Below are 11,538 nucleotides of genomic sequence, written 5' to 3'. Positions count from 1 at the left end.
AAAAAATTGTGATTTCCAGATTTTGTTGTGGACAAGCAAGAGTTGACAAATTTGCAAAAAGGGTGATAAAAAGTTTGAAAATGTTGGATTTAAGTGCTAAAATGGGTAAGAATGATGTGTTTTTAATTTATGTGAAAAATGATGTCTTATGAAAAATGGAGACGCTCATTTTCCCAAAGAAATCTGATCACTGGGAGGTCAGAAAAGCAAATTGTTGTTCAAAGAATAATGGTTACATTTTTATTGTTCATCTCAAAATTTTGTTGTCTGGAACTTTAAAGGGAATTAAAAGACAAATGATAGATTTTATCATTTAAAATGGCATATAGGAAGAAAGATTTTTCCCAAACTGTAAGATTGGAATTATTAAAAAAATAGATAACCCAACCAGACTATACACCACACCTTTTTCAGAAATTCCTGTTTTTTTTGTAAAGTCTTTTACCCAAAAAAACTTTTTTTTGTTGTGTAGGTCTTCTAACTAAAACACGTAAAGGAAATCAAAAATTTAGTAACAATAATGCGTGCTCTCCCAAATTTTTCCCAGAAGTAGTACCATGAGTCACAATTCTAAAAGAAATTGTAAAAAATTTTAGTGAAATATTTCCGTGGATAAGCTGAAATTCTCTAAACACCAGGAAATAATTTCCCCTTCGGGAATGTTTAAGAAAATTTTAAAAGGGTTTTACTTTAAAACCATAAGAATAAAGTTTTTTACCCGGCCCCAAAAAGACCCAAGTTGTGGAAGCCCTCTATCAGATCTGAAAGTTGCTCGGGAAAATGCATGTGGGATTGTCGAGACTGGGATGTGGCCCTACCTTTAGCATTGTTTCCCCATTGAAAGCAGCACACGAGTACATGTTTGGTCCTTTTTGAGTTGTTATGGACATGAATTTAGAGTCCATTAAATATTAAAAAGAGAGTGGTGGAAAGTGATTTCCTGAATTATAAAGTATGCATCAGATTTTAAAAGCAATCGTGAGAGCTAGAGAACTGCGGGAGAATTTTGAGTGCCCAAGAAGTTATAAGGTATGATATGACAAAAAATCTAAACAAAGTTAAAACCAGTGATAAAATGTAGTGTTATTGCCTCAGCAGGAAATCCTCTAGTGAAAAGATTTAATGGCCCCAATTATTGAGAAAAGTGTGGATGATTTAAATACATTGTGAATATCCAGGAAGACCCCAACCCCATTGTGTTACAAAAACATGATAAAACTCATCATGATTGAAATTTCTGAAAATGGTGTTGAGGTACAAATGTGCATTGTGCAGTCTGGATGCAGGGACGTGGATGAAGTGAGAGTGAAAAGTTTGAGGTGAAGAAAAAGTGTCAAAAAAATTCAGATGTATTAGAAAAATTGAAAAAGGAGCTTGATAATTTGAAAGTGAAGAAAGAGTGGAGACAGACAGAAAATGAATATTTTAGGTGTTGTTTTCTGATGTCCCAGAGAATTATGTAATAGTGTGACGTCGAATAAACAAATGCAACCCTATCAAGTAGCACCATATAAGTGAATCCTAAAATGAGGATAATGAGAAAGTACAGTAAATGTTAAAGAATGATCGAAATTGACAAAAGGAAAAAGTCCTTGGGTTTCACCTTGTATTTATAACTAAACCGATGGTATTTCTAAAAATTTTTTGTCCCGGTTTTCAGAACGTAAAAAAAATATAAAGCTACTCGTTCTTATTCCAAGAGTTACGTTTGTATTGTCGATAGTCTAAATTTGAAAATTAAAAGTTAGACTATTGAAAGGGTTTTGGGGAAAGTCCCTTTGACTGAAAGACAAAAGAAATCTCTGTTTTTGTAACTGCAGCTTTGTGCAGTATAAATGTGCCCTTTTGGTTAAATAAAAAACCCTTCCAGAAATTAATTAGGCAAGTATTGTGTGATGTTAAAGATTGTTCTGTATACATAAAATATTTTAAATATTTTTATTCAAAAACTTGGGAAGAATATTTGTATTTGTTTTAGGAAGTTTAATATAGGACAAAGCAAATTTAAAAAGTAAACTTCTGTATGAATTTTTTTTAAGCAACAAAAATGTTTAGGGTTTTTATTGTCAGGATTGTCAAACCAATTGCTGCTAACCTGAAAATATGGTGACATTTCCAGCACTACGAATAAGAAAGAATTGTTGAAGTTTTGGTATGGCTGATATTATCGTAGGTTTTTTAAGAATTTTTCAAACATTTCTTTTCCCTTAACCCCTATTGTCAAAGAAATCAGCTTTGTACGAGGGATCATGGAAGAGTTTAAAATAATTGAAAAGATGCTGTATATACCCATATTCTACTTCAAATTAGATGAACTTTGATTGATATAGAAATTTCTAGTGATTTTTTTGGGGGTTTTGGGGTCTGATTTAGGGGAAAGAAGGTATTGGGTTTTCCAATTTTTTTATTTCAAAGAATTTCTATATATCAAAAAATGCAGTATATTGAAAAGGAAAAAATTGGCCTTAATTTTTCAAGTTTGAAAACATTTTGGATATTTGAAGGATAGGTGGCCGACCCAAAAGTTATGGCTCACGTCCCTTGTAATTTTGCTAAAATGAAAAATGTAACCAAATTTAACAAAGGGGTATCTTTTTTTACAAGATTGCAATTGATTTCAAGCTATGTAAAGGGAAAAAAAATGTTATGCTGATGTAAATTTTCTCATAAACAAGTTAGTCTGCTTCAACTAGTGGCTGATCCTGTCCCCTTTTTGGGGGGGGATGTTACAGTTATCTCCCCTATTACCAATAAATGTTTTAGTTAACCTCATATCGTATTCAGTTTTCTTGAGGAATAGTTCAAATTTCTAAGTTTTTTTTATCCCCAAATTTCCATTATAATGTTTGAGGGTCTTTTTTTGTAGTTATAAAGGATCTTGCTATTAGAGTTTGAAAAATAAGAGTAAATGTTTTCAATATTCCAAATTAGGAAGGAAAAAAACATATTTAAGAAAAAAAGAAAAATAAAAAATTCCCCCCCCCCAAACCTCTTTTCCCCTTCCCCCCTCTCTCTCTCTCTCTCTCCTCTCTCTCTTTTCCTCTCTCCTCTTCTCTTCCCCTCAAGCAGGCCAAGAGAAAGAATGTGCTACAAAGCTTTTGGGGTAAATTTATTTGTAATCTCTACAAAATCTCATTCCCTTCAAATACTATGTTTTATAAATGATACCAGTATATTTGTCAAAGAGATATAAAGAAATAAAGAGCAAGGGTATCAAGAAAAAATTGTCTCATCTTTGTTACAAGAAACCCAAAGTTATTTTTGCTATCATAGATACTTCTTAACGTTCTTAACTGTGTTTGGTTTTTGGACCAAAGTAACCAGGGGCGAAAGTAGGTAATAAATTTAAACGGCCGTCAGCTGTCTGAGATGTTAGCCAATGGTAAGGGAATATTTGCCCTAGCTCATATTCTCTGTTAACAGAAGCCGTTTTTTTTAGATTTATCTTTCTTAAGGGGCCCATGGGCTGATTATACACCCTTAGATGCAAAAGGTGGAGGCAGAACGTAGCAAAAAATACACAGAATAACTTATCAATCAGACACAAAAACAGTCACCCTCTTTTTTCTAATAAATTCAATTGAGTACCATCCAAATCCACCGCCTTCCCGGTTTGGGCACTTCCGCAAATTTTTTCGCTACCTTTTCTCTCTTAAGCAAACCATTCTCCCTTACCCTCTCACTTCGAGCGCCACCCTTACAAAACACCCACAGCTGCTATCTAACCCCAAACCCTAGTCAGGAATACTTCAAAATACTCACTCCATCTCCTTTTCACTGCATCATTACCTGTTATACTTATCCCCTTGGGCCCCCTTTACCAATGTTCCCATTTGCTCTCTTGTTTTAAGCACTTTATTTACCTCCTTCCTAAGAAACTTTTATGTCTCCCTAATAGTTAATGATACTCTCTCCTCAACCTTATTTGCCCCTTTTTTGCGCCTTCCCTCTCTCCTCTGAGCCCTGCCTTTTTATCTTTTATACATCTTCCAGTCATTTGCACTCCTCCCTTGAATCGTCCAAACGCCTCTCTTTTTCTTTTTTTATTAACAACTTTTACTTCATCCCACCACTACACTTCCCTTTCTAATCTGCCCACCCCCCCCTTTTCTCTCCAAACACATCTGTTGTACATGCCGTCACAGCTTCCCAAATACATCCCATTCTTCAACCACTCCCCGCAGGGTCACTTGCTCCCCTTATTTTTTGCTTTCTCCCTTTCCCAATTCCCCTGGACTTCCTCATACAAGTCGCTTTCCGAGCTCACTGACTCACCAAATTTTTTTTCTTCTTTTTTGAAAACCTCAGCAAACCCTTAACCTCCGTCTCCAAAAGATAGCGCCCATACATTCCATCAGCTGTCCCTCTCAACAAATTAACAACAAAAAGGTAAACTTTTTACAAGCCTAACAACTACCACATAACCCAAAAATGTCATTTAAACAAAATCTCTACTCACAAGGTATATGGGTTAATCTCTCTTTTTGAACTAGGTGTTCCCAATCACCATCTTTTCTTTCAGCAACAAATCCCCAACTCTCACCAATTTCCATTCACAACGCTGAATACATAGTACCCCAACTTCACCCTTTTCTACCACATTTCAAAACTTCGTATTTAAATAACCAATGACTAATACCCGGCCCGTGCTCACCCAACCACTTCCCAAAACACTTTTCTTCTCATGAAGTGTCCCTTCTCTTGATCGTGCATAAAATCATCAATAATGGCAAAACTCCCCTCCAGCCATATTTAGTTTTCCCATATCAACTAAAAATTTTAAATTTTGCGCACGACCACACTATCCCCCCCAACTCCTGCTGCAGGAATACTGCTTTCTCCTTCCCTTAGTCTTGTCCTCTTACCGAAACCCCGAATTAACTGCTAAGAAATTTTTCCCAAAAAATTTTTTCCCTCTACCAATGAATTTTTTTTCACTCAAAAAAAAAACATCCAAAATATTATAAATATATATATATAAAATAAATATATTATATATAATATATAATATTTTATATATAAAAATATATATATATATATATATATATATAAATATTTTTTTTTTTTTTTTTTTTTTTTTTTTATACTTTTCGCTGTTTTCCCCGGGCGAGGTTCGCAAGGAAAACACCGAAAGATATGGGCCCCAACCCCCCCCCCCCCCAAAACATTACATAACAAGTCCCCACACGCAAAAATACATACCTACCAGCTTCCATGGTTTTCCCCAGACGCTTCACATCCCTTGCTTCATCCCTGAAAGCAAGTCAACCCTGTAACCACTTACTCCAATTCAATCTATTTCTTGCCCTCCTTTCACCCTCTGATTTTAGGCCCCCATACACAAAATCTTTTCAAAACCCTTTCCACCTCCAATGGTTCCCTCTTCCCCCTCGTTCCCTCCACCCCGACACATATATCCTCTTGGTCAATCTCTCCTCACTCATTCTCTCCAGTGCCCAACCATTTCAAAACCCCCTTCCCGCCTCCACCAACGCTCTTTTAAATTTTCCCAAAATCTCTCTTACCCTTACGTTACTTACTCGAGTCAAAAACCCCCTCACACCCACACATTGTCCTCAAACAACTCATTTCCAAACACATCCATCCTCCTGCGCACAAAAACTATCCATACCCACGCCTCGCAAAACCCTACACAATTTTTGGAACCACTATTCCCTCAAACATACCCATTTTTTTCTTTCCCAGATAATGTCTCCGATTCCACATTTTTTCAAGGCTCCCAAAATTTTCGCCCCCTCCCCCACCCCATATCCACACCGCTTCCCATGGGTTTCCTCCGCTGCAGATCCACTCCCAGATATCTAAAACACTTCACTTCCTCCAGTTTTTTTTTCCATTCAAAACCACCCCTTTCCCCAAATTGGGCCCTTTACCCTCACCCCTACGTACCTAATAAACCCTTTCTCTTTTTCCATTTACCTCAACTTTCTTCTTCCCCACACTTTACCAAACTCATCACCAGCTTCTGAAATTTTCTCACATGAATCACCACCAGCGCTGAAACAACAGAAAAAACAACTGACTCACTTCCCAACTCCCTCATTTCCCCAACAGACCATACTTGCCCCTCTTTCAGACTCTTGCATTACCTCCCTTACAACCCCATCCATAAACAAATTAAAAAAACCCATGGAGACACAAACACCCCTGCCGCAAACCTACTTTCACTGAAAACCCAAACCTTTCCTCTCTTCCTACACGTACACAGCCTTACATCCTCGATAAAAACTTTTCACTGCTTCTAACAATTTGCCTCCCACACCATATATTCTTAATACCTTCCACAGAGCATTCTAATCAACTCTATCATATGCCTTCTCCAGATCCATAAATGCACATAACATCCATTTCTTTTCTAAGTATTTCCCACATACATTCTTCAAAGCAAACACCTGATCCACACATTCCTCTACACTTCTAAAACCGCACTGCCTCTTTCCCAATCTGATGCTCTGTACATGCCTTCACCCTCTCAACAATACCCTCCCATATAATTTACCAGGAATACCAACAAACTTATCCCTCTGTAATTTGAGCACTCATCTTATCCCCTTGCCTTTGTACAATGCCACTATGCACCATTCCCTCCAATCCTCAGAAAACCTCACCATGAGTCATACATACATTAAAAAACCCCTTCCCAAACCAGTCAACAATACAACACCCTTTCTTAAAAAATTCCACTGCAAACCATCCAAACCTGCTCCCTTTGCCGGCTTCACTTCCGCAAAGCTTTTACTCCCTCTTCTCTGTTTACCAAATCATTTTCCCTACCCCTCTCACTTTGCACACCACCCTCAAACCAAACACCCTATATCTGCCACTCGCCCATCAACACATTCAACAAACCCTTTCAAAAAATACCCCACCCCACCCTCTTCCCAACACACCGCTACTTGTTATCACCTCCCCATTTACGCCCTTCACTGAATTTCCCCATTTCTCCCTTGCCCTTACGCACCCTATTTACCTCCTTCCAGAACATCTTTTAATTCCCCCTAAAATTTACTGATAGTCTCTCCCCCAACTCTCTATCCCTTTTTTTTTTCCCACCTCTTGCCCCTTTTTCTCTTGACCCCTGTTCTTCTTATACTTCCCCACTAAATTGCATTTTTTTCCCTGCAAAAATCGTCCAAATGCCCTCTTTCTCTTCAAATAATACTCCCTTTCTTCTTCATCCCACCACTCACTACCCTTTCTAAACACCCACCTCCCACTCTTCTCATGCCACAAGCCCTCTTTTGCGCAACCATCACTGATTCCCTAAATACATCCCATTCCTCCCCCACCCCCTTACTTCCCCTTGTTCTCACCTTTTTCCATCTGTAAAACAGTCTCTCCTGGTACTCCCCACACAGGTCTCCTTCCCCAAACTCACTTAAATCTCCCACCTTCTTCACCCCAACATTCCACTCCTCTTTTCTGAAAACCCATACAATTCACCTTAGCCTCCACAAGATAATTTATATATATATAATATATATTATATATAATATAAAATATATATATATATATATATATAATAAAATATAAATAATTATATATATATATATATAAATATAATATTTAAAAATAAAAACTTTAAAATAAAATTATATATATATATATATAAAATATATATATATATATATGATATAAAAATATATATATATATATATAATTTTTTTTTTTCTTTGTCGCTGCTCCCGCATTTGCGAGGTAGCGCAAGGAAACACACGAAAGAAGTGCCCCAAAACCCCCCCCCATACCGATGTAATACATACGTCCACACACGCAAATAACAACCTACACAGCTTTCCCTGGGTTTTCCCCAGAAAGCTTCACATGCCCCGATTCAATCCACTGACAGCACAACCACGGGATACCACAACGCTCCAAAATTTACTCTATTCCTTTCCCTCCTTTCACCCTCCTGCATGTTTCTGGGCCCCGATCACACAAAATCTTTTTCACTCCATCTTTCCACCTCCCCAAATTTTGGGCTTTCCCCCTTCTCCTCGTTTCCCCACCTCCGACACATATAAACCTCTTTCAATCCTTTCCCCACCTCCTTTTCTCCATGTGCCCCAAACCCCTTTCAAAACACCCTCTTCTGCTCTCTCAACCCCGCTCTTTTTATTTCCACACATCTCTCTTACCCCCTTACGTTACTTACTCGATCAAACCAAACCCCACACCACACATGTTCCTAAACAACTCATTTCCAGCACATCCAAACCTCCTGCGCACAACTCTATCCATACCCACGCCCCGCAACCATACAACATTGTTGGAACCACTATTCCTCAAACATACCCTTTTTTGCTTTCTGAGAAAAATGTTCCCCCGACCCCCACACATTCTTCAAGGCTCCAAGAATTTTTCGCCCCCTCCCCCACCCAAAGATCCACTTCCCCCTTCCATGGTTCCATCCGCTGCCAGATCCACTCCCAGATAAACTAAACACTTCACCTTCCTCCAGTTTTTCTCCATTCAAACTCACCTCCCAATTGCTTGACCCTCAACCCTACGACCTAATAACCTTGCTCTTTTTCACATTTTACTCTTAACTCTCTTCTTTCACAAAAAACCTTTAAACCAAACCCCAGTCACCAGCTTCTGCAGTTTCTCACATGAATCACCACCAGCGCTTATTCATCGCGAACAACAACTGACTCACTTCCCCAACTCCCCTCATCCCCACAGACTTCATACTTCCCCCTTTTTCCATAACCCCTTGCTTTTTCACCCCTAAAAACCCCCCAATCCATAAACAAATTAAAAAACCCAAATGGAGAAAATGACAAAACCCCCTGCCGCAAAACTACATTCACTGAGAACCAATCACTTTCCCCCTTTTCCCTACACGTATACATGCTAAAATCCTCGATAAATACTTTTTCACTGCTTCTAACCATTTGGGCCTCGCACACCATATATTCTTAATACCTTCCACAGAGAAACCCCATACAACTCTATCATATGGCCTTCTCCAGATCCATAAATGTACTAGAAATCCATTTCTTTTCTAAGTTTTTTCACATACATTCCTAAAAGCAAACATATAAAAATATAAAATATATATATATATAATTAATATATATAAATAATATATTATATAATAATAATATAAAATAAAATATTTTATATTTTATAATATTATATAAATATATAATATATATATATATATATATTCATATAAATATAATTTATATATATATTTTATAAATATATATATATATATATATATATAATATATATATATAAATATATAAATATATATATATATATATATTATATATATATATATATATATTATATATATATAATATATTTAAAATATATATATATATATATATATATATATAATATATATATATAATATAATATATATTATATATAATATATAATTGTTTGCTTTGAAAATGTATGTGAGAAATACTTAAAAAAGCAAATGGTTTTCAATGTAGCATTTATGGATCTGGAGAAGGCATATGAATAGAGTTGATAGAGATGCTCGTGGAATATTAAGAATATATGGTTGGGGGGCCCAATTGGTATAGGTATATATATATTTTTTTTTTTTTTTTTTTTTTTTTATACTTTTTCGCTGTCTCCCGCTTTGCGAGGTAGCGCAAGGAAACAGAACGAAAGAAAGGCCCAAACCCCCCCCCCATACACATGAAACATACACACGTCCACACCCCGCAAAAACATACCTACACACTTTCATGGTTTCCCCCGGACGCTTCAAAAAGCCTTGCTTCAATCCATGACAGAAACTCAACCCCTGTATACCAAAATTACTCAATTCATCTATTTTCTTGCCCTCCTTTAAACCCTCCCTGCATGTTCGGGGCCCCGATAAACACAAAATCTTTTTCACTCCATCTTTCCCCCTCCCCAAATTTTGGGCTCCCTCTTCTCCTCGTTCCCTCCACCTCCGACACATATATCCTCTTGGTCAACTCTCCTCACTCATTCTCTCCATGTGCCCAAACCATTTTCAAAACACCCCTTCTGCTCTCTCAACACGCTTTTTTTTATTTCCACACATCTCTCTTACCCTTACGTTACTTACTCATCAAACCCCCTCACAAACCCCACATTGTCCTCAAACATCTCCCTTTTCCCAAACAAATCCCTCCTCCTGGGGCACATCAATCCATACCCCACGCCTCCAACCATACAAACCCTTTTTTGGAAAACTATTCTCCCAAACAACCCATTTTTTTCTTTTCCCCAGATAAGTTCTCGACTTCCAACCTTTTTCAAGCTCCCAAAATTTTCGCCCCCTCCCCCCCCCAAGATCCAATTCCCTCCATGGTTCCATCCGCCCGACAGATCCACTCCAGAATTAATAACACTTTCAAATTCCTACCCGTTTTTCTCCATTCAAATCAACCTCCCAATTGACTTGACCCCACCCTACTGTACCTAATAACCTTGCTTTATTCCAATTTTTTCTCAAATTTCTTTTTCCACACACTTTTCCAAACTCAGTCCCCCCAGCTTTTGGGAGTTTTTTTCACATGAATCAGCCACCACGCTGTAAACATCAGCGAACAACAACTGACTCACTTCCCAAGCCTCCTCACCCAACAGACTTCAAACTTGCCCCTCTTTCCAGACTCTTGCATTTACCTCCCTTACAACCCCATCCATAAACAAATTAAAAAACCATGGAACATCCCCACACCCCTGCCCCCAAACCTACAATTCACTGAGAACCAATCACTCCTCTCTTCCTACCGGGACACAGCTTACACCTCGATAAAAATTTTTACTGCTTCAAAAAACTTGCCTCCCACACCATATATTCTTAATACCTTCCACAAAAGCACTCTATCAACTCCATATATGCCTTCTCCAGATCCATAAATGCTACATCCCAAAAACATTTGCTTTTCTAAGTATTTCTCACATACATTCTTCAAAGCAAACACCTGATCCACACATCCTCTACCAAATTCTGAAACCGCACTGCTCTTCCCCAATCTGATCTCTGGTACATGCCTTCACCCTCTCAAACATACCCTCCCATATAATTACCAGGAATACTCAAAAAAACTTTTTACCCCTGATAATTTGAGCACTCACTCTATATCCCCATTTGGGCCCCTTTTTACAATGGCACCATGCACGCATTCCGCCAATCCTCAGGCACCCCCACCATGATCAAAACATACATTAAATAACCTTACCCAAACCCGTCAACAATACAGTCACCCCCTTTCTTAATAAATTCCCTGCAATACCATCCAAACCTCTGCCTGCCGGGTTTTATCTTCCGCAAAAAACTTTTACTTTCCTCTTCTCTGTTTACCAAATCAAATTTTTTCCCCAACCCTCTCTACTTTGCACACCCCCTCGATCAAAACACCCCTATATCTGCCAAAACCCGTCATCAGACACATTCACAAACCTTACAATAATATAATATTTTTATAATATATATATATATATTAAATATAAATTATAATTATATATATATTTTATATATATATATATATATATATATATATATATATATATATA

The sequence above is a fragment of the Panulirus ornatus genome, chromosome 15, assembly GCF_036320965.1.
Source record: "Panulirus ornatus isolate Po-2019 chromosome 15, ASM3632096v1, whole genome shotgun sequence".
NCBI lineage: Eukaryota > Metazoa > Arthropoda > Malacostraca > Decapoda > Palinuridae > Panulirus > Panulirus ornatus.
Note: the sequence above shows the minus strand (reverse complement) of the source record.